General features: G+C 49.7%; 1 long non-coding RNA gene across 2 annotated transcripts; it reads right to left on the bottom strand.

Annotated features, from left to right (window-relative positions):
• Positions 1 to 8,978: 8,978 nt before the first annotated feature.
• On the bottom strand, positions 8,979 to 11,222 carry LOC133734470 (uncharacterized). 2 transcript variants are annotated; one of them, XR_009858317.1, is made up of 5 exons: positions 11,131 to 11,222; positions 10,953 to 11,047; positions 10,814 to 10,865; positions 10,287 to 10,347; positions 8,979 to 9,187 (listed from the first exon to the last, which is right to left on the bottom strand). It is a non-coding gene; the product is annotated as an uncharacterized LOC133734470 (long non-coding RNA). The 2 variants fall into 2 exon arrangements; XR_009858316.1 differs by having other exon boundaries at positions 10,953 to 11,217.
• Between the last annotated feature and the right edge of the window lie 12,917 nt (positions 11,223 to 24,139).

The raw sequence follows: 24,139 nt of genomic DNA, 5'->3' as shown, positions 1-24,139 counted from the left end.
GACTGCAATTGAGGTCAGCTCGGTACACGATCATGAATGGCAAGTTATACCGGAGAGGCCACTGCTTCCCCAGTCTGAGGTGTGTAACGCCGGAGGAGGGTCACAAAATAATGAAGGACATACATGCTGGTGTATGCGGTAACCATGCCGGAGCCCGGTCTCTCGCACATAAGACCCTAAGGGCAGGATATTTCTGGCCAACCATGTCGGCCCTAGCCCAAACAATATCCAGTTCTTGCCACAAGTGCCAAATGTATGCAAATATCCCAAGGGCACCGCCCATTGCCCTCTCCATCCTCCTTGCACCGTGGCCGTTCTGTCAGTGGGGTTTGGACTTGATTGGTAAACTTCCCACAGCAGTGGGACAATTCAAATACGCCATCGTCGCTGTGGACTATCAAACAAAGTGGGTTGAAGCAGAACCTCTTGTCGCCATCACCACGGAAAAGGTAAAAAATTTCCTGTGGAAGAACATCTACTGCAGGTTTGGAGTCCCGGACACCAAAATCACGGACAATGGAACCCAGTTTGACAATGATGAGTTGAGGGCTTACACAGAGAACCTGGGCACCAGAATTTTATATGCATCCCCGGCCCACCCCCAGACCAACGGTCAGGTCGAGGCTGTCAACAAGATCATCAAGAAGATACTGAAAAAGAAGCTCGACGATGCCAAGGGACTTTGGGCTGCTAAACTCCCGGAGGTGTTGTGGGCTATCAGGACCACGGCAACAGAGGCCACCGGAGAGACCCCATTCTGCATGGCTTTCGGGACAGAAGCGGTACTCCCTATTGAAACACAGGTCCAGAGTCCCCGGATCGAATATTTCGATGCGGGTACCAACTCGGAAGGCCTACAACTCGATGCCGATTTACTAGAGGAACGAAGGGATGTGGCACACATGCATAACTTGGCTAACAAGCGGAGGATAGCTCGCTATTACGATGCCAAGGTACAATCCCGGACACTGAAGTTGGGGGACTGGGTCATGAAGCAGGTCTACCCAGAGCCCCGGGGACTGGATCCATCCTGGACAGGCCCTTACGAGATCATTGAAGAGGTAGGCCCTGCAACCTTTTTCATCCGGGACATGGACGGAGTCGTATCCCGGCATCCATGGAATACCCAGCGCCTGCGGTACTATTACAAGTAGCTCCCGGAGCATCTTGTCCTAGCTTTTGCTTTTTGGCCATACAGCTATGGCAAGCTACCCATCGGGTACTCATTCTGTATTAACCACCATGTGGTACTTGAATGGAAAAATGAATTATTCAGACCATTTCTAGCATTTTTTTACCTACACCGGGCATTCCCGGACATAGCTGTTGTCAATTACTCTATTCCGGTAATAAGTGATGCAAGTAAACGCTTAAAGCAAGGTATAAAATCCTAGAAATTTTAATCCCTTTCCAATTCCCATTCAAGTCAAAAAAAAAAAAAAAAAAAAAAATTCCATTCACAAAAGGCCTGGACTACCAAGCACAGGAATCACGCCATTGTTCAAGAAAAGGATAATTTCAAAAAAAAAAAGTAGTTAATAATGGTAATTTCCACTACTGCTTGCCACCGGTACTTTGGGATCCACCAGCACCGGACTTGGTTGCCACCTCCTTCTCTTTCTTCTTCTCGAGAAGGCCCCGCCTGAATTTGGCTTCATCCAAGTACCCGGCCGCGACCCACTCCTTGAACTTCATGATAACAGCCTTGTCTTGGGCAGCAGCAAGCATCGCAATAAGCTCTTCGGAAGCCTTGTACTCCTCCACGGCCTCGCGCTTCTCCACGGGAAGACGCTCCTCCAAGTAGTCTGCCTTCTCCTTCCATGATGTGGCAGACTCTGCAGCATCCTTCTCCGAGTCCCGAGCATTCTTTACCTCATCCCGCGCCTCGGTGAGTTCACCCTCAAGCTCCGCGATCCGCTGCTTTGCCGCGTCCATCTCGGCAACCAGTGGAGTCAAGGACTCAATCTTTTGCCTCAAGGAGTCCCGCTCCTTCTCCAGCTTGGCCTTCTCACCATGCAGATACTTCACCTGCCCGGAGAGATTGCTAACCTCCTCCTTCAGTTGAGTATCTTCCTCGCTGGCATCAACCGCGTACACATTGAAGAGTGCCTGCAAACACACCGGTTAAATTATATATACAGTAAGTACCGGTCGCAAGAATGAAGCAAACCCATACCCGCATCATAGATTCCCGGGCGAGACGGCGATTCTCTTTGGGGGTATTGTCCTTGGCCCGCACCCGGTCGAGGTCAATATCCTTCAGATCGCTAAGCATGGACCGCACAAATTTTTCATCAGCAACCCCGTACTCACTCAGCAGCTGCTTGATGGGCTTCTTAGGGATTACCGGAATGGCAGGAGCCAGTAGGCCAAGTGACGGCGACGCGACGGGTACCGGAAGTTCTTTCTTCTGCCTCTTCGCACCGGATCCTTTAACATCCCGGCCGGTATAGGTAACCTCCTGTTTATCACCTCGATGCCGGTGCCTATGTGACCTCTTCTTCTCCCCTGGAAGCAGGGCCTCGTCGCTCCCAGTGGACCGAGAAGAAATGGACACGGCGGGCGGTACCTTCTCCCTTCCGGGATCAGCTATGGTGATGATGTCAGCGGTAGAAGGCTGCTCGACTTGAGTCGCGGGAGCATTGGGATCAGGTTCCCCATATCCCGCGTCAGTGATCTCTAGCAGGGTCTCTTCAATGGACCGACCCGTAGCCTTCGACCCTAGGTCGACCTCAATGTGCAGGGCGTCTTCTCCCTGGTTCATCAGCATATCCATCAACTGGTTATCGTCCATTCTGTCCTCCTCTTTGCCTTTCCGGGGTTTCCTCTTCGGTGCTTTCACTGCAATCAGTTCCATAGTTAAAAAAAAAAAAAAAAAAAAAAAAAAAAACAAAACAAAAGAAGCCAAATTTTTTTTTTTAAAAAAAGCCTCACCAGGGAGCCATCCTAGCCCTAGCCTGTAAAGTATAGAGTGCCGGATAAATCTATAAGAGCTCCTCTCTTTCTCATTCCAAACAGCGTATACCCGGGCTATCCTCTTCCTCTCCACCTCGGATAAAGTGTAAGCCTGGTCCCCGATTGCTTGGAAAGTACCGGTCAGATGCCACTTCTTATTTTTAATCTGCCAGCGCCCACCAGCTAGAAACACTTTATTCCTCCACCTTTTGCTCATCGACGAGGGCATGTCGGTAACTAATGGTTTGTAGTCCCTAGCGGCAAATGTCACCGTACCCGCACAGGACAGCTTCCTTGAGTACAGGATCCTGTGTACCGCGCGGAATTCATTTACAGAAGGCCACCCTTGTTGGCACAAGTCCCACATGGCCATCATACTATATATTTGGCGAATGGCATTCGGGGTCAACTGCCCCGGTGACAGGTTCAGCATCCGCAATAGATACTGTAGGCACCGGGGCAGCGGTAGCGATAACCCTTGGTGGAACTGGTTCTCGTGCAGCGCCACCCACCCCGGGGCAGGATTCGCGGCCATCTCTCCTTCCTTAAGGGGCCTAAGCTCTACTGCGTCCGGTATTCCCCACTTCAGTCGCATGGCGATGATCTCCTTCATCGTCATACTTCTCCCGGGTTCGTCGCATACGGTCCCGTCCGTAAGTGTATACCTAGGCTTCGGTATGCCCTCCGGGATTGCCACCGTGACTACGGGGGCCTCCACAGATCCATCCTTGCTCTCACCCTCGTCGGACTCCTCACTGCTCTCTGAGAACACCCCCGTCGAGGACCCGGTATTCTCTGCTAATTGACCTACTAAAGCTAGGTACCGATCGATATCCACTTCAGCTTGCCTGGCAGACGACTGGTATGACGATCCCGTATCCCCACCCTTGGTTTCTGATTCCATCCTAATCACGATACCGGAAACCTCAAAACTCGCTATATCTGGAATCAGAAGCACAAGGGTTAGCCTAACCAGATCTAAGACCACGTTGAAGCGCGGATCACTCCCCACTTCAAGCAAAACCCAGAAATTCAAAGCAAAACCCAGAAATTCAAGAAAACCCAGAAATTCAAGAAAACCCAGAAATTCAAAGCAGCCCAAAACCCACGTCAAACAGAAACACAAAACAAAAAAAAACCAAACCACTTTCTCTTACCTCTTTTCCGGCAGTCGCTAATCTGGCTAAAGCTTTCGTCTTCACTCCTCACAGCCACAGCAACAGAAGCACAAGAGGTGAGAGGGCAAAACGCGATTTCTCAGTTCTCAGAATTTCGGAGAAAGTGAGAAGGGAAACAGTCTGTTTCCCTCTTAAATTCAATCTCCAAAGCATCAGGGCCGTTGAAGCCGAAAAGCCCACAACCACAGGATCACTACACGTGTCCCACGTCTCGAAAACCGTCAGTTGAGGGGACGGGCATTTATTGCACAACTCAGTATGCCCCACATGGCTGACATGCACCGCCTACCCCATCGGGTACCAAGAGGCTCCAACTCTCTCTACCCCATCGGGTATCAGAGCCAAGTTCTCTCTCTACCCCATCGGGTATCAGAGCCAAGTCCTCTCTCTACCCCATTGGGTACCGGAGAGTCAATTCCTCTACCCCATCGGGTATCAGAGCCAAGTTCTCTCTCTACCCCATCGGGTATCAGAGCCAAGTCCTCTCTCTACCCCATTGGGTACCGGAGACTCACATCCTCTACCCCATTGGGTACCGGAGAGTCAATTCCTCTACCCCATCGGGTATCAGAGCCAAGTTCTCCCTACCCCATCGGGTATCAGAGCCAAGTTCTCTCTCTACCCCATCGGGTATCAGAGCCAAGTCCTCTCTCTACCCCATTGGGTACCGGAGACTCACATCCTCTACCCCATTGGGTACCGGAGAGTCAATTCCTCTACCCCATCGGGTATCAGAGCCAAGTTCTCCCTACCCCATCGGGTATCAGAGCCAAGTTCTCTCTCTACCCCATCGGGTATCAGAGCCAAGTTCTCTCTCTACCCCATCGGGTATCAGAGCCCAGTCCTCTCTCTACCCCATTGGGTACCGGATACTCACATCCTCTACCCCATTGGGTACCGGAGAGTCAATTCCTCTACCCCATCGGGTATCAGAGCCAAGTTCTCCCTACCCCATCGGGTATCAGAGCCAAGTTCTCTCTCTACCCCATCGGGTATCAGAGCCAAGTTCTCTCTCTACCCCATCGGGTATCAGAGCCCAGTCCTCTCTCTACCCCATTGGGTACCGGAGGCTCAACCCTCACCCTATCGCAGCGTGTAGATTAGCTACCTACAGCGTAACCCGCTCAAGATATCCCTTGAACGGGAACTTGGGGGACTCCCTATAGGCACACTAGTGCCAAACTTCCGAGACAATAATAAGTCCCCACCCAAGAAACATCTTGAACGGGAACTTGGGGGACTTGTACATACTAGGGAAGTCTCAACTAAGTTTGGCACTATCGGCTGGGCCCCATCGGTACTTCCATGTACTATACCATGGGCCGGGTTCACGACCCACCATGGCGAGGCCCATTTGGGATGCCACCCCGGGCACCCAGGGCCCTGGGCAAGGCCAACACAGCCCAACTATTTACACAATAGGAGGACTGATATGGCATCAGAAGAACAACTAGTGTCCCACATCGAAGATGGGGGAGACTTCCTTCACATGCTCGAGTATAAGGGCATTAGCACAACCACCTTTTACGGGTAATAACTCCTTTGTCCACTATTTACTTACTATACATCAATATTAGCTTCTCACTCAAGCATCGGAGAGGTGTAAACCGTTCGGTACGGTTTACCCCTCTAAGCGTGTGTTCTTGGTACAGGATTTAAGAGGCACATCGGTACCCCAAACGGTATAGCATTCTGTGTGAGGTACCCGGGGAAAGCCACCAGAAACAGCGGGGAAGAGGCTGAGTCAGCCTAGGTTCTCAGTGACGACACAACGGTTGACGAGGTGGGAGGGCCGATGCCAGTGGCTGTCATCAACCGTGTGAAGCGGGTGTTCGGCCTACCAGGTATAGTGAAACTGCGACAACCGCTGAAGGATGAGAAAGCGTCGTTTCTTCCAGCGGGGCATGCCGCCATGCACGAGGCGATCTTCCTCCAGGGAGTGACATTCCCGCTACTACCAAACCTCCAGATCTTGGTTTGTGAGTTTGGCCTCGCCTTTGGGCAAATTTGCCCTAACATGTGGCGGTTGCTGATGGCGCTCAACTCGCTATGGCGCCTGTCCGGCTGCGAAGGTCCAACCGTGGCGGAGGTGCTGCACTTCTACGAGTTGGTGTATGTGAAGCGCCAAGGATGCAGCAGGCAAGTGAATCTGACTCACTGCCAGGGGGCGCCCAAGCTAATCGAGAAGTTGAAGGACTCCATGTCACCCTAGCGGGGGACCTTCTGTATTGCCACCGCTGGATGGGAGTATCAAGCGGGGTCGAATGAGGGGGAGCCGACATTTAGGATTAAGTCGGAGTTCTAACCTATCCGAGGTTGTTGCTGGCCCCCGCTACTCATGGTTGGTTTTTGTTGTACAATAATTCCTTCTGTTGTAATGATTTTCATTTTTTTTTTTGTAGCTGGTCTGCGCTATAACCTGACGCGTGAAGAAGAGTGTCGCGTGGCAAGAATTTGAGGCTGTTAGCAGAACCGCAACCTGCTAGATCTTCGGCTACTCATCGGGTGGGAGTTGTTGGTCGATCAACAGTTGACACGAGCCCTCGGTAAGTACCTTCCGCTGATGTGTGTTTTAGTTCGCTGTTTTGGCAGGCTAACTCGTTGTTTTCGTATAGATTCTCCGCCGGGTAACAGAGCAAGCCACGAGGCGTTCGAGAAAGCCATGGATCGCGCCGAGATCAACAACTTCCTGGAGAGCATGTACGCCTCTGGGCTGGCGGCCCAGAAGACCGTCGTTGATCCCGAGACACTGGTACTGAGTCAGTCTGAGACTCTCGTGGTGCTATCGATGCCGCACCACTCTCACCTTGGTAGCGATGGTTTGTCCATCATTCAGGCGGGGACAGGCGTGGACCGTGGGGCTGCCGGCGGGAGCAAGGCCCCTGCTGCAACTGTGCAGCAAAAAGAGAGAGTGCCTGCTAACCGGCGTGGGGCACAGAAGGAGAAAGTGGTGCTGCCGGCGGAGATAGTCACCATTGCGGGGCTGGAGCCGCTGAAGGGATCTAGGCCTGCACCCGCTGGATCCACATGGGTGGTGCTTCAAAGGAGGCGTCGCCAAAATGACTCCGATGGAGAGGAGGAAGGGGATGACGCGGAGACCATTGGGGCCCGCCAGCAGAAGAGGGCAAGACAGGCTCCGCCCAAAGTGCCCGTGGTTGCCGACAAGGAGGTGCAAGCGAGCGACCTGGACTCGTTTTCCGCATACGCAGAGTTCTTGACTGATCATGAGTGGGAATTTCTTTTCCACCTTTGCGAGCCGCTCGGGTTTGGCGATCTAGAGAGGATTGTGCGCTCGACGGCCATTGATCAATCTCCCTTCAGCTCGGCCTTTGGGCATCTTTCTGTTGGGCTGCACAAGATGTTCCTGGCGGTGTCGAAACAGCCTCGAGTTGAGCGGCAGCTTAGGGAGAAGATCAAGGGTAGAGGGAGCTGGGGGAGGCCAAAGACAGGTTGGCGGATGTGGAGCGGCGCCTGACCAAGGCAGACTGTGATGCTGCAGATGCCCGCGGCAAGCTGGCCGTCGCCATTGAGCGGGACCTGGAGCGGAATGACCACGTCTCCAAGCTAGAGCAAGATATATCCTTATTGCAGGATCGAGTGGCTGCTAAGGATAAGAAAGTTGAGATCCTTTAGCGGGAGTCTGCCGCCAAATCCACCGAGGTGAAGAGGCTGGAGGGCGAGGTTGCTCGCCTGGGGGCTGAGGGGGACCGTGCGGCGGCCGCCGCTGTGGAGGCGTTTAAGCAGTCGGCGGAATATAAGAAAGCGATGACCGAGGCGGCGAAGGCCGGTGCTGTCTCCAACGTGGAGCTGCTGAACCAAAAGGGCGCCATCGACTCGGTGAAGGCGTCCCAGCCAGCTGGACCATCAGGTCAGAACGCACCGTCCGCGAAGGGTGTGGTTCCCGTTTAGGCTGAGGGTGCCCGCTCAGGCAGCGGAGAGAGCGGTGTGTGTCCGGCGGACGACTCTCAGCGGACCCCACCTCCTACTCAGTCCGAGGTCTCCCGTGCTGGCTTTCTGGCCGCCCACACTCGAGCAGATGGTACCATTATAACGCTGAGCCCTACCGCTCGTGGGTCTTATCAGACGACCCGTTTCGCCTAGCAACAGCCGCCACCGGAGGGCGAGGATGTCGCCGCTGCTCCCCAAAATCCTTGAACTTCCTTCACCTGATGCTGGGCCTCCACGCAGCCTTGTTGGGTGAAACTGATAGTCTCATCTCGGACTTCCTTCACCTGATGCTGGGCCTCCACACTCCTTGGTTGGGTGAAACTGGTAGCCTCGCCTCAAACTTCCTCTACCTGGCGTTGGGCATCCATGCTCCTTTGTTAGGCGTCCACAACCCCTACTTGGAAGAGCCTCATAGCATAGATATTTTATCATAGTGTTGGGAGAAAAGAGAGAGGTGAAGTCCCCTTCAGCCTTGTGAAGGCTGGGTATTTATAGGAGAAGATGCTTAAGGTGGAAAGGGAAAGGCTTGGGCTCAATCCCATAAAATCGGGGTGTCAGCCCCCACTCACTGCTTACTGACGCTCCAGGATGGATTTGACAGAGGTTGTGACAGGTGCGTGTCTCCACGTAAACCACCCTTTGTTCTTGAATCACTGTTGACATGACAAGGGAGCCATACTGGGTGTCGGAGCTTGACACGTGGAAAAGTTGGTGAGAGTTGGTCCTTGATGTGTACTGACAGGACCCGCCCCAGATTTCACCCTGAAATCCGAAGTGGCCCTGCGGGGCCCACTTTAGAAGAGATTCTACCAAAAATTTGGCGGAACTTCCCCTAAAAGTAGGCTACCCAAAACCTGTAGGAAAACATTTACACTTCTAAATCATCCATCCTTAATCTTCTGGAGCCATCTGCTCCCCAAATCACAACTCCAATTTCACAAATATCAGTCTCAACCCAAAAACAATATTAATCCCATAGGTTATCAGAGCAATACTAATCCACTAGGTAACAAAGAAAACAGAAATAGAATGAGTACGCGGAAGCAATGCTGTTGGCTATGCCTCGACTCCATGTACGCCCGACCTCAACTAATTTCGCCTGCAAACTGGGCATTTGAAACCGAAGGGCCCAGGGGAAAAGTATTGAAAAACACGTTAGCGTGAGTGGACAAAAATAAACAAATTAAACCAAATGTATTTCATACTTTCCCACATTTATTTCTTTAAAAATCCCGATGCATGCAACAATTTAAAGAAACACAACTTTAGTTCAGCTCAAGAAAACCGACTAGCCCCGCTAGCCACAACCAAGCAAAGAGGAAAGAACTCTGCTACTCAAGAAAATAAGACCAGCCCCGCTGGTTAAGGGAATCGGACTAGACCCCGCTAGCCCAGCAATAATATAATGAGTAGGGGAAGATGATAGCCATACGAATAAGCCACTCAGGCTTGGGTGATAGCCTCCCAGGCTAAAGAACTCCCATAACTCCCGTAATATACCCTTACGCCACTAAGTGTAGCGATAGGATACTGGGCTACAGAATTACTGTCACAGAGACAGTAACCTGCGCCACAAAGGCGGAAGGGCTACGGTGATCCCATCACCGCGCCACAAAGGCGGAAAATCAATGCTAGCATGATAAAATCACCCCTCAGTATGGCACAGGGAAACATAACCGAAAATCCAGTAAATCCAAAATACATAAGGCTTCCCCCATCTCTCGCAAATGCATTTCCAACGACGTGTCCCACACGCCAAGAGTATCATCATGATTCGAAACAAAACCAATTCCAAAATCATCATCGAGGCATTCCCAATGCCAAAACCGAAAGTCGATAAACAAACAAGAAATAATTCCATCGAAATCTCATTTCGAAGATCTTTCGGAGATCTCAAATCGGTGAATGAAAAATAAATATGAAATTCCGGAAATCACCTCGGAAAAGAATTCATTGAAAATCACAATATCAGAATTTCAAATAATAATTATAATCAATTTCTGAAAATCAATTCATATTCTCAAAAACAACTCATAAATCCAAATCCGAGCATAATAAGTTCATATCCGAAACTCATGAAAAATCAATGTCAAATTATAATCCAAGACAAAATATCATGTTCGATAAATAAAACGATAATTAAATAAACCAATAATTTCAAAATAAATGCATGCATCATTTACTTAAAAACAAAAGTCCACTCACAGTACTATTGGGCGACCACGCAAACGAGTTCCTTCATTTAACCGTAGCTCGCGGCATTGCCCTTTACACAATTATATTTCCGTAAACGACAATCCGATAAAATAATTACGAACCTAAACGAAACCCGAAAATCCCTATCTCCATTACTTCTCAAATTCAACCCAAATCTCTTCCACAACACCAATTCCTCAATTTATATATCCCACAACGAAAACGAAGGAAATCCGACGGCCGGATTTCCCACAATTCAATCACAAAATTTCAAACTTCGGAAATTCACAAATAATTCCAAACCCCTCCAAAATTCACCAAACTTCACATACAAGCTCTACAACAATTCTACAATTTAATGGGATAAAAACTGAAATTAAAACACTGCCCTACAGGCCTCCACGCGCCACCAACAGTGGAAGCGCGTGGGCCCCACGCGTCGGCGGCAACCACCTCCGATGGCCACCAAAATTTGGCAGCACCATCTACTCAACAAACCCAACCTCTTTCTCAACTACAACAAGTTCCAATTGTACCTGGAAGAGCTCCAATTTGGCCGGTGAAAATTTTCCAGAAATTCCAAGAACCCTAGAAATTGAAATTGTTAATTCGACCTCTACACTACAAATTGAAATGAAAGACGTTAGGGGAAATGATCTATGTCAAAAACCGAACCTTCGACGCCAATTTTGTGGCCGGAGACTGCCGGAATCGGAAAATATCGGCGTTGACTCAAAACTGCTACAGTGACCGTCCTCTTCTTCTCGTTGCTGCACCTTCCACAGTTCATATTAAGCTACGAAACGAACCCAGAAATGAAGAGAAGGAAGAGAGCTTTCCAACGACATCTTACACTTCAAAATCCGTCGCCGGATGGAGGAGTTATGGCCGGAAGAAGGTGAAGAGGTCGGAGAGGAAGAGAGAATCGGGGAGAGGCTCGGTAAGTTTCCGAAAATGGAAACTTACTACAGTAACTCGGCTATTTATAGAAACTTACTATAAACAGTAACTTTAGTATTTTGGCCATAACTTTCGTATACGAACTCCGATTTTTACATACCACATATGCACGCGCTCGGTTTAACGTCCTCTACAACTTCCATGAAGAACATTTTCTCAAATTTTGACCCGAACAAAAAGTCATATTTTATGGCCCCCTAAAAGTACTGAAACGACAGTAAAAGTGATAGTAAATGTCGTTTACCGTCTTAATGATTAGTAAACCGGTAAATTAAGATACGGGATGTTACATGTACTACCATGTCTCCTTGACTGCGTCCAAGTGTGAGCCTGAAGGTCGAGGCTTGAGGCTTCTAAGCCTTGGGAGTCGAATTCTTGGCCTTGGGGGTTGAGGCTCCTGATTCCTTCGGACTATGCTATTCTAATAGCCAGGTCACGATATGCTTTGACCTCACCGTCCAAGGTGACAAGTCAATAACATGGTGACTGTCCAAGACCTAAGAGGTGGAGGTCCAAGGTTAAAGACTTGGCATACCATGGTTAAACATCTTACTAGTCATGGTTATTTTCATCTTAGGATTATCTTTTCTTTCTCGATGAAGGGTTTAAGTGCGTTGAAAGGTCAAGGTCTTACGTGGACTCTTTGACATTTCAACGCGTCCTACGTGGAATGGGTTGAAAAGTCAAAATTCTTTGTCAAACCAAATTATGACATCAACAAGCCCCCAGTTCCCTGGCCAGCCAAGGCTTACGTTGGGTAGGGAACTCAATTTGAGGAAGAATTTGGTGAATCTAAGCTTGAGTAGGTGGTTCTTAGTAAAAATACAATAGTGGATTGCAAAAGAAGTTAACCTTGTTGTGTGGAGGTGAGTTTCTATATGTGATAGATCAACATCATTATAGGTTGAAGGTTAAACTATGAAGGTCTTGAGTGGATTAGGATGACATCCTTGACTAGGGGTTATGATAACCTTGAATGTCCGAGGTCCACGATAGGAGACTGAACTCATTGGTGACTGTAGATACCTCTACTAGCATGACTAGTTTACTATCTCACCAAGCATAATTAACACCCTCTTTGGGACACCCACAAGCCATGGTGAGGCCCAACCACTACTTGCATCTTGTAGCCCTATGTTCAAGCTACGCTACGGTATCCGGAAGTCGCAAATCCGTCGCCGGGAAGCCACCTTCCCGGCCTTGCAAAGTTGCCTTCACAAACATGCTTTCTAGACTAGAATAGTGATTTTAGTCATCCCACATCTAAGAAAATGTAAAGGAGATGGCTTCCTTCACCTATAAAAGGAACTCTCCTCCCACAACTCCACACACTCCATTACAACACACTTTGTAATCTTGTTAGGCCGCAAGGCTCGACACACACTAGTTAAATATTCAAGTGGACGTAGTTTCCCGCTAAGGCGGGAAATGAACCACTATACTTCTTGTGTCGTTCCCTCGCCCTCTCTTTACTTATCGTTAATTAGATCCCCAACAGATCCAAGCATTAACAGTGACTGATCTCCAATAGAGAGGAGGGTAACATCCTTGACAAGGGTGAGGATAGGTTAAATGACTTCCTTTTGTTTCCCTTTGAGCTTTAACTATTGGCTCTAATTTAGCACCTAAGTGCATTGTCCCTTCTTTTGCCATAACTAAACTATTAGCATAATTTATAAGGGAGTGTAAGACCTCTAACTATTGTTCGGTCCAAAAGTCTCATAACTGGTGGTCATGGCGGTTGAGAGTCAACCAACCTCGAGTGTACGTTCGTTGCAAGTTTCGGCTATTAAGACTCTCTCACCTGGAAACTCAAGTAAGTTGGACCTCGAGTGCACTATGTGTGTAAGTCTCAGTTGTTAAGACTTGCTAACCTGTGAATCAAGTGAGCTGGACCTCGAGGGCACTCTATGAATTGGTCTCGGCTAGCGAGTCTCTTTCATTGGTGGCTCAAGTGGGTTGGACCTTGAAGGCACTTTGTGAATTGGTCTCGGCTAGCGAGACTCTTTCATCCAGTGGCTCAATTCCTTGGGGTGTTGGAATGCAAAGGATTTCTATTATATAAACTACTACTACCTTTATCTTAGATGGACTTCTATTGAGATAGCTATACCTTTGTGTTCCAATAAACTTCTAGGAGTTTATATATAGATAGATTTGTGGAACTGGTACCCCACTTGGTCCGCGTCTGGGCATTGACACAGGTTCATCAGTAATGAGCTGACGTAACCAGAGTTGAGTAGTCATATGCTTAGCACGGGGGTCTTTGCCGAATTCTTGAATAGATGGATATATTTTCAAGCTAATTCATTTGTGCAAATTTTGATCTCAACATGATTTATAGCATGCAATTCAGTATAGAGACACATATGGTAGATACATAGAACACCATACAAGATATAGAAATCAAAACGTAATATAATTGAGCCCCTGGCTCTCCAAGGCTAACGTATTCCTATTGGTGCTCGAAGATTCATCACTCTTGGCATATCAAATAAATCCTTAAAGAGGATAGAGGGTGCATGTGATCATACTTTATGATAAGACAAATAAGTAATTTAGAGTAGGGTGTACCGTTTGATGCGTAGCACGATCTTTTGAATGTGACTTGTTGCGGACGGTGTCCCCATATGGGCATTTTCTTGATGTAGGCCTTTGGCAACAAAAAGGTGGGTAGTGGCATGTCGAGACCTCCTCGGTGGGAGTACAGGTCTAAGGGCAGTAAGATGGTAGGTTGAAAGCTCTTCCTTCTTATGGGGTTGGCTCTCCTAGCCTCTGATTTTTCTCCATATGGTGAATGGGTATTGTCGCCATGCATGCAAGACTCATAAATCCGTCTATGAATTCGAGTCATGCGGCGGTACTCCAGCAACTCCAAATTTCAAGATTATCCGAGCATTGAAATATGATCAGGCGGTGGATGCTGAGTTGCCAATGAAGGTGGAGGGTGAGGCTAAGTCATGTCTGTTCTTCAGAGTCAATTATATCTCCATGGCATGCGAGCATCGTGGTTCAAGCATATCGGCATTGATGAAGCATTGGTCGTGTTCATCCTTTAGCTACATGTTACAACTGTGAGCTAAAGTCTCTCCCACCTTCATATGATGGTGGCGATTGGCGATGGAACTCCAGACTTGTTGACTACCAACATCAATCAATGTAGTACACTGTGGGATAGCGAGACGTCGCCTATCATGCATCTTGATACTTCTTATGAAAGACTTTCTAGCATGAGTGGATTTGAGTCTTTTGACTTTGGTGGAACAAATGGATCGTCGTTAGACATTTGGCGGTAAATTTTTCGCTCTTCCTAGTGGCTCCAAACAACTCTCTCCCATTGCGCCAGTGTCCTAGGCTGCCAGGCATTGGAGGTTTGAGGTCTTTGGTCCGGTCCAAGACAACTACTTCATAGAATGGTGGTCGCACAAAGTCACAAGAACTAAAGTGGCCTCGTCATCGACTATGTGACAGAGGTCGCTACGCAACTTTGTGGATTGTCATCTAGTGACTTGGATGTTGAAGGCAGGGCAGTTGCTGGACTTCTAGTGGAAAGATTCTCCATCCCAGATAGCGTGCATGATCTGCATGTGAATTTCTTGACTACACCATTCATCAAATCTACATACTCTGTTTGATCATCAATTCCTAGCTTGAATTCTAGTGGTGGTGCTCCAACGATGATAATCAGGTCGTCACCCTCCAGTGATGATAACAATTAGCAAGGGTGATAAGATGTTCAATTGTGTTTGTCAGCCTTGGGTGTCGATGGTTGCTTCGTGTTCGCCAGATCATCAAAGTGTCTGTCGTTGCGACGATGGTCACCTTTGGCCTCCTCATCAGTGTCATGTCGGGGGAGTACACATACGACAACATCATGCTCAGGAGTGGGCTATCTTTCATCAAATGGAGACATGTGGACAAAGATTTGTAGATATGAACATTGAGTGTCCAACCTCCGGTTGGTGTAGAAGGTGGAAGCCGAGGTTTTTAGTGGCAAGGGTTGGTGGACTTCTCCTCTATTCCTTGCAGGCATGGTACCCTCGACCTTATGCTCCTCCTAATAGGTGGATGTCCACCCTTGCCCAATTTTTCATCGTTTCATCTTTCATTCATTGTTGTAGGTAAGGCTTTAGACATCAAAGGTCTTTCCGACATACTATACACTTCCTTCTTAACTAAACCAGTGAACACACGCTGTTAACGTTAGTGATCCGTGGGATCTCTAGTTAGCTTTAGAGAGAGAGAGAGAGAACGACACAAGAAGTATAGTGGTTCATTTCCCGCCTTAGCGGGAAACTATGTCTACTTGAATGTTTAACTAGTGTGTTTGGGCCTTGTGGCCCAAAGGGATTACAAAAGATGTAATGGAGTGGATTTAGTTGTGGGAGGAGGCATTCCTTTTATGGGTGAAGGAAGTCATCTCCTTTACATGGTTTTCGATGTGGGACAAGCAAAGATAACTATTCTAGTGTAGAAAGCCTAGTTTGTGAGGGCATGTTGGCAAGGCCGGGAAGGTGGCTTCCCGGTGACGGATTTGCCACTTCCGGATACCGTGGCGTAGCTTGAACATAGGGCTACAAGATGCAAGTAGCGGTTGGGCCTCACCATGACTTGTGGGTGTCCCAAAGAGGGTGTTACTTATGCTTGGTGATGTAGCAAATAGCCTTGCTAGTAGAGGTATCTACAAGTCCCCGAAGTCCCCAAGTAAGAGGAACTTCTTTGTTGGGGAGTTATAACCACGAAGTCATCAAGCATAAGTAACCGGGCAGCATGGAGCCCCTACAAGTCCCCGAACTCCGTAAGCAAGAAGGGACTCGTTAACCTGCACAACAAAGACAAAAAATAGGCATATGCATTGATATGCGTTGGCAACAAATGTGAGTTGCATTGATATGCGTTGGCATATACGAATATATGAGGTGCGTGATACATGGTCGTGTGAGCATATGGATTGCATATGATAAATGTGTGACGCGCGCAAGGAGACGAACGAGGTCGAGTTTGACGGGGTTACGCTCGTGAGATGTAAGTTGCATGAGTGCCGCGAAGGTATGCATTTGTAACTCATGAACGATGACCGCGCGTACGGTTGTGTCTGTTTGGTTTTCGCTCGTATTAATGGAACGCGAAAAGAATTTGATTTGTCGTGGTCGGTAAACGACAAATGGTAGAAAAATTCAATGTTCCATTAACGTGTGGTGTGTCGAGTAGACATGAGCGTAAAGGTCGTGAGCGGGAAACTCGGGGTTTCCGGGAAGGCATGAGCGGGAAGCTCAAGGGTTGCCGGGAAGGCATGAGCGGAAGCTCGGGGTGCCAGGAAGGCATGAGCGGGAAGCGCGTGGGTTGCCGGGAAGGCATGAGCGAAAGCTCGGGGTGCCGGGAAGGCATGAGCGGGAAGCTCGTGGGTTGTCGGGAAGGCATGAGCGAAAGCTGGGGTTGCCGGGAAGGCATGAGCGAAAGCTCGGGATGTCGGGGAGGCATGAGCGGAAGCTCTAGGTTGCCGGGAAGGCATGAGCGAAAGCTCGGGATGCCGGGGAGGCATGAGCGGAAGCTCGTGGGTTGCCGGGAAGGCATGAGCGGAAGCTCAAGGGTTTTCGGGGAGACATGAACGGAAAGCTTAAGGGTGCCGCGAAGGCATGAGCGGTAAGCTCGTGAGCGGAAGCTCGGGGGTGCCGCGAAGGCGTGAGCGGTAAGCTCGTGAGTGGAAGCTTAGGGGTGCCTCGAAGGCGTGAGCGGAAGCTCGGGGGTGCCGTGAAGGCGTGAGCGGTAAGCTCGTGAGCGGAAGCTCGGGGTTGCCGTGAAGGTGTGAGCGTTAAGCTCGTGAGCGGAAGCTCGGGGGTGCCGTGAAGACGTGAGCGGTAAGCTCGTGAGCGGAAGCTCGGGGGTGCCGTGAAGACGTGAGCGGTAAGCTCGTGAGCGGAAGCTCGGGGGTGCCGTGAAGGCGTGAGCGATAAGCTCGTGGTGGCGGGAAGACACGAGGGCGAAAGCCTGGCAGTGCCGCTGAGGCACGAGCGCGAAAGCTCAAGGGTTTCCGATGAGGCACGAGCGCGAAAGCTCAAGGGTTACCGCTGAGGCACGAGGGCGAAAGCTCAAGGGTTGCAGCTGAGGCACGAGCGAGAAGGCCTGGCGGTACCGCTGAGGCACGAGCGTAAAAGCTCAAGGGTTGCCGCTGAGGCACGAGCGCGAAAGCCGGGCGGTGCAGCTGATGCACGAGCGCGGAGCTCGGTGTTGCCATGAGGCATTAACGGGTAGCTCGATGGTGATGCCTTGAGGCATGAGCGTGGCCGTTGCTAATTATGCTGGGCTGTATGTATAAGTCCCCGAAGTCCCTAGTCAAGGAGGGTGTTCTTGCGGGTTGATACCAAAGCGTAGCTTTGTGCCGTACATCAAGCATAATTAGTGCGAGTGCGTCATCCATCTAGAATTGGTCGGAGCGAACACTTTTGCCCTTTCGGGTGGGCCCCTGCTAGGCCCTGCGAGGAGTCCCCTACTCCTGGCTATAGACCTCCGGATGGTCAGAAAATTGTTTGATGAGGGGAGCTGCGTTTAAGCAGTGGGCGTTAGGTAGCGAACCTAATCTTAGATACCCAAGCGTCGGGGTTAACTGCCGGATCAATGGCTACCGTGGGCTGTGTTAACTAGTCCCTTTATTGTCATTATGAGGCGTTGCCTTACCGCTTGGCGGTTGGTCGTAGACCATAGACTCATAAAGTCTGTTTTCCAGCTTTTCAGAAAGAAAGCGCTGAGCTCCATCTCCGATCGACGCCTGGGTGAGGAGATGCATCAAGAAATCGAAAGCATGGGGTCGTCAGTTCTGAAACCAGCAGCAAGGAGGGGCTGCAGGATTGGATACGTGGCCAAAGTAGTTTTCTGGGTGACCGGGAAATTGAACCTCCGCCAAGAAGATTGAAGCTCTATCCAGGGGATTAAAGTTCCGAGGTTGCCTAGCGGTGAAGCTGCTCAGCGGAGGCCGTTGCCGGTTAGCGGAGCGCAGCATTTTACCAGCGGAGTTAGTCCGGTGGAGGGAGGTTAGCGGAGGAGGGCTAGCTGAGGTAGTCCGGCGAAACGGAGCTGGTTAACGCCCATATGAAAAGTCATCGCTGGTGGCAGTCACCGCTGGTTGCTGTCGGAATTGGGAAGGCTAGCTGGTTGGTTAACCACCGGTGCCGGCGGAGTGGAGCATGGTGAAGCTCGGGCTAAAGGTGAAGCTCGGCGGAGATATGCTCAGCGGTGCTCTTGGTCAGCGGAGGAGTGCCGACAGAGTGTGGTTTTTGCTAGCGGTGGTGGCCAACGGAGGAAGTTGTGGCCGTCGGAGGAGATTGGCGGTGCTTGGCCAGCGGAGCGGAGTGGAGCTCTCGTTCAGCGGATAGTTTGAGTTCGGTGGAGCTCGGAGCTTAGCGGAGGTTTTGAGTTCGGCGGAGCTTCGCAGCAGGCCTGGAGCTCGGCGGAGCTAGGTTTTGTCAGCTGCGGTCTTGGTTGGCGGAAGTTGCGGCCAGCGGTAGTGGAGCTCGGATGGAGGTCGCCGCGCCAGGCGAAGTTTGAGCTGGCGGTGGGTTGCCGCTAGGTTGTACAGGAGGAGGCTATGCGCTAGTGGGCGGGTCTGGCGGTGTCCACCGACAGATGCCAGAGGAGGCTGCTGTGAGTTGGCGGAGCGGAGCTTGGTGCTCGGCGGAGATCGCTAGCGGTGCTTTTAGCCAGCGGCGGAGCTCCAAAGTTTAGTGGTGTTGCAACCTGGCAGTGCAGTATGGCGTGTGCGTTTGGCCGAAGACCGCTAAGCTTACTAGCGGGGGAGCTGGATGGTGGTCCGCTGATGAAGTTTAGCGGAGCTGCTGATGGAGTTAGCCAAGGAGGAAGCTGGGTGTCGCTGAAAAAGGAAGGGAGAGTGGCCAAAGTAAATCTCTGGGTGTCCAGAGAGAATTTGGCACCCACCATTTTTTTTATTATTATTATTTTTTTGTGTAGGTCAGCGTTGACCTCTTGAGTTGGGCGTTGACCAACCTTGAATGGTGTTGACTGGAGTTGGGCGTTGACCAGCCCTAATTTGATGTTTACCGAAGTTCATGGTACGTGACGAAGCCTTTGTGTTGGCTTCCCACAGACGGCGCCAATGTTAATGTTAGTGATCCGTGGGATCTCTAGTTAGATTTAGAGAGAGAGAGAGAGAGAACGACACAAGAAGTATAATGGTTCATTTCCCGCCTTAGTGGGAAACTACGTCCACTTGAATGTTTAACTAGTGTGTTCGGGCCTTGCGGCCCAAAGGGATTACAAAAGATGTAATGGAGTGGATTTAGTTGTGGGAGGAGGCATTCCTTTTATAGGTGAAGAAAGCCATCTCCTTTACATGGTTTTCGATGTGGGACAAGCAAAGATAACTATTCTAGTGTAGAAAGCCTAGTTTGTGAGGGCATGTTGGCAAGGCGAGGAAAGTGGCTTCCCGGTGATGGATTTGCCACTTCCGGATACCGTGGCGTAGCTTGAACATAGGGCTACAAGATGCAAGTAGCGGTTGGGCCTCACCATGGCTTGTGGGTGTCCCAAAGAGGGTGTTACATATGCTTGGTGATGTAGCAAATAGCCTTGCTAGTAGAGGTATCTACATACGCCAAGCGTTCAAGGTTCCCACAGACGGCGCCATTTGTTTGTGCCGATTTCGGCAACAACGAGTCAACGGAAGTTCCGTTGAAATCCAAGTGTAAAGTGGTGGGCTTGCTTTCTTAAAGTGGGCCTATCTCTTCCTTCAATTAGTTTGATTATATGTGTGGCCTTGGTCGTCCACCTCTTGTGACTGAAGGTATGGCCTCGGGCTTCCTTCACCTGGTATTGGGCGTCCAAGCTCCTTTGTTGGGTGAAACTGATAGTTTCGCCTGGGGTTTCCTTCACCTGATATTGGGCTTCCAAGCTCCTTTGTTGGGTGAAACTGATAGTCTCACCTTGGACTTCATTCGGCTGATGTTGGGTCTCCACGCTCCTCTGTTGGGTGAAACAGATAGTCTTGCCTCGGACTTCCTTCACCTGATGTTGGGCGTCCTGGCTCCTTGTTGGGTGAAACTGATAGTATTGTCTCGGACTTCCTTCACCTGATGCTGGGCCTCTGTTAATGCTTGTATCCGTGGGGATCTAATTAACGATAAGTAAAAGAGAGAGAGAGAGAGAGAGATTGACACAAGATGTATAGTGGTTCGCCTCCGCATGAGCGGGAGACTACGTCCACTTGAAAGCTATACTAGTGTGTCGAGCCTTGCGGCCTAACAAGATTACAAGAGATGTAATGAAAATGTGTTGAGTTTGTGGGAGGAGGCATTCCTTTTATAGATGAAGGAATGCTTCTCCTTTACTTATTCTTCGATGTGGGACAAGTTAAGTTACTATTCTAGTCTATTTAACATGCAGAAAGCCATGTTGTGGAGGCATCTTGGCAAGGGCGGGAAGGTGGCTTCCCGGTGGCGGATTTGCGACTTCCGGATACCGCCGCGTAGCCCGAACATAGGGCTACACGATGCATGTATCGGTTGGGCCTTGCCATGTCTCGTTGATGTCCCAAAGTGGGTGTTACTTATGCTTGGTGATGTAGTAAATACTCCATATTATTAGAGGTATGTACAAGTCCCCGAAGTCCCCAAGTAAGAGGAGCTTCTTGGTTGGGGAGTTCAAATCATGAAGTCATCAAGCATAAGTAACCAGGCGGTACGGAGCCCCTACAAGTCCCCGAACTCCGTAAGCAAGAAGGGACTCGTTAACCTGCACAACAAAAAACAAAAAAGCAGGCATACGTAGAATGCTCGTTGCATTGGGCAACAAATGTGAGTTGCACCGATATGCGTTGGCATACATAAACGTATGAGATGCGTGATACATGTTGATGTATACACGCGAATGGTGCCGAGTACGATCGATTATGACGTACAAACTCGAAAGCGCGTATGGCCGTGTGAGCATATGGATTGCATATGATAAATGTAAGTTGTATGAGTGCTGCGAAGGTAAGCGTTTGTAGCGTGTAAATGATGAGTACGTGAACGCTTTGTGTTGGTTTGGTTGTCGCTCGTATTAATGGAACGCAAAAAGAATTCAATTTGTCGGGAGCGACAAATGGTAGAAGAATTCCATGTTCCATTAACGTGTGGTGTGTCAAGTAGAATGCCGGGAAGGCATGAGCGGGAAGCTCAAGGGGGATGAGCGGAAGCTCAATGGGATGCCGGGAAGGCATGAGCGGGAAGCTCGTGAGCGGAAGCTCAAGGGTTGCCGGGAAGGCATGAGCGGGAAGCTCGTGAGCGGAAGCTCAAGGGTTGCCGGGAAGGCATGAGCGGGAAGCTCGTGAGCGGAAGCTCAAGGGTTGCCGGGAAGGCATGAGTGGGAAGCTCGTGAGCGGAAGCTCAAGGGTTGCCGGGAAGGCATGAGAGGGAAGCTCGTGAGCGGAAGCTCAAGGGTTGCCGGGAAGGCATGAGCGGGAAGCTCGTGAGCGGAAGCTCAATGGGGTGCCGGGAAGGCATGAGCGGGAAGCTCGTGAGCGGAAGCTCAATGGGGTGGGCCCCTGCTAGGCCCCGCTAGAGAGTCCCCGACTCCCCAGCCATGTTTGTTGAGGGGGAGCTGCACGGAGCAGAGGGTGTTGGGAAGCGATCCCAATCTTTGGTACCCAAGCGTCGGGGTTAACTGCCGGATCAATGGCTGCCGTAGGCTGTGTTAACTAGTCCCTTGCTGCCGGATCAATGGCTATTATGAGGCGTTGCCTGACCGCTTGGCGGTTTTGGTCGTAGACCGTGGATGTGTACAGTATGTATTTGCATGAAAAATGACAAAACACACAGAGCAAGCATGTATAGACATGGCATGTGCGGTAGCTCAAATTGCAAGAGCGTAATAGATAAGATGAAGCTACTTATCTTATGCCGATTTGGAGCGAGTTGGAGTTGGAATCAATGTAAGTGCCCAAATCATGTCGGAGTTGTGCAAGCATGACGCTCCATTGCTCTGGCGAAGTTCCTTGTTAGTAGAAGGAAGATGATTTCGCTAATCGGAAAGGTGATCGGTGATTATGTTTCCTTAGCATAAGATACAGTAAGCAATTAGTACTCTTTCCATATAATTAAATTGATTAAATATATATATGCCAAAGATATTTAATGTGACATGCGAGAATGTCATAGTGGTGATCACAGTGATATAATTGCTTCACATATATGCATGGCGTTAATTAGCATATACACACATGCACGTTGTAAACATGCGTAGATGTAAAGACTTGAATTTTGATGAGCACCAGATGCACGTTTGAATTGAATAGCCCAAAAAATGGAACTCACAGATAAATTATGCATAAATAGCATGTGTAAGTAAAATAGCCGTGACAAGTGCCCCGGCTGACCATGTGCAAATAGGCAAAGGGTGCATTGTTCTCACACAATAACTAACTCAACTATGTGGCGTTGATATATATCTCAGGAAATATATGATTTGAGAGGCAAGAGAAGCCTAGCGGACAAGTATATCATGCTATGAATCATACTCAGCTCGTGCACTTATCATTATAGTAATTATGAGATAATATATGGCTTTGCAAGAAGTATGAGCAGAGGGCATATATGGATTATGGAGCAATTAATGAATTGACCAGGAGCATAAATAATTATATGTGTTTTGCGTTTGACCATGTTGTAGGTCATGCAGATATACACACATATACACCAAGAAAGAAAAGTGTCCGCATATATGAATGGTCCACACCTGTGTGAGAGGTAACTGACAAAGGAATTTAAACATATAATTGTGCATGTGACAACTATCCTAACAGGACTTGTACGTGTCCATAGGTGATGGCATAAGCGGCCCATACATAAATATTTATATATGTGAACTGTATGTGCAGCAGTGCAGGCAGGTGGCATTATGCAAAGAGCAGAAGCACGTGGTGCTTGCATCAGTAAGGAGAGAAGTATATATCGAGGGAAACTTAGCTTTGCCATAAAGACTCAAAGTTTCCTGGCGGATATCGCCTGGCGCTGCCGTGATTGTTGCTGGCGTTAGGGTGATAGCGTCGGCTTGGGCCTTGAGTTGCTTGTGACTGCAAGTGAAGAGGGTGTCGTCAAGGATTGCGGCGGAGGATTATAAGGCCTAGCGGTGGCGGAATGATTTTCCAGCGGAGGGTGGCCGAATGGAGGCCGCTGGTTCTGCTGGCGCTTTTTGGTGTGCTAGCGGCAGAAATTTTGGTCAGCGGTAGCATTGTCCAGCGGAGGTGAGTTGCTGGCGGATGTTTTGCCGGCGGTGGCCCGACAGTGGGCAGAGCGGAGCCCTGCGAGCAGCAGGAGCGGGGCGTTTGTTCAGCGGTTCTTGGAGCTCAGCGGAGCTGGAGCTCGGCGGAGGGTGTTGCCGCTGGTGGTGGTCAGCGGAGCAGTGGCTAGCTTATCGGAGGCTGTCCGGGCCATGGCTAGCGGAAAACTCGGGCGGTTCTCTTGACCAGCGGAGGTGCCGGGCGGAGAGATGACAACCGGGGCATGAGCCTGCGAGTCACAGGAGCGGAAGACGACCGCTGGGCTCGCTGGGGATGCTGAGCGATGCAGCAATGGGCGGAGTCTGTCCGTTGAAAAAGTACAGCGGAACAAGTCCGGCGGAGCTGGAAGTTGGGCGGAGGCCACGAGTTCCAGTTCGAAGGTGCTGCAATTGGTAGTGACTGGCGGGAAATTTGAAAATAGGAGGGGTGCCCAGATAAGATTTCTGGGTGTCCAGAGAACATTTGGCCGCCCAAAATTTTTGTTTTTTTTTTTTTTTTTTTTTGGTGGTGCCAGCTTTGACTTTTGCGAGTTGGGCGTTGACCAAAAGTTTGATCAAGCCTGATGGGCGTTGACCGAGCTTTGACCGGGTGTTCTCGCAAGTTTTGACCACTCCATGGGCGTTGACTAACTCTG

Source organism: Rosa rugosa, chromosome 2 (genome assembly GCF_958449725.1).
Source record: "Rosa rugosa chromosome 2, drRosRugo1.1, whole genome shotgun sequence".
Lineage (NCBI taxonomy): Eukaryota > Viridiplantae > Streptophyta > Magnoliopsida > Rosales > Rosaceae > Rosa > Rosa rugosa.
Note: the sequence above shows the minus strand (reverse complement) of the source record. Positions and strands in the feature narration are given on the sequence as shown.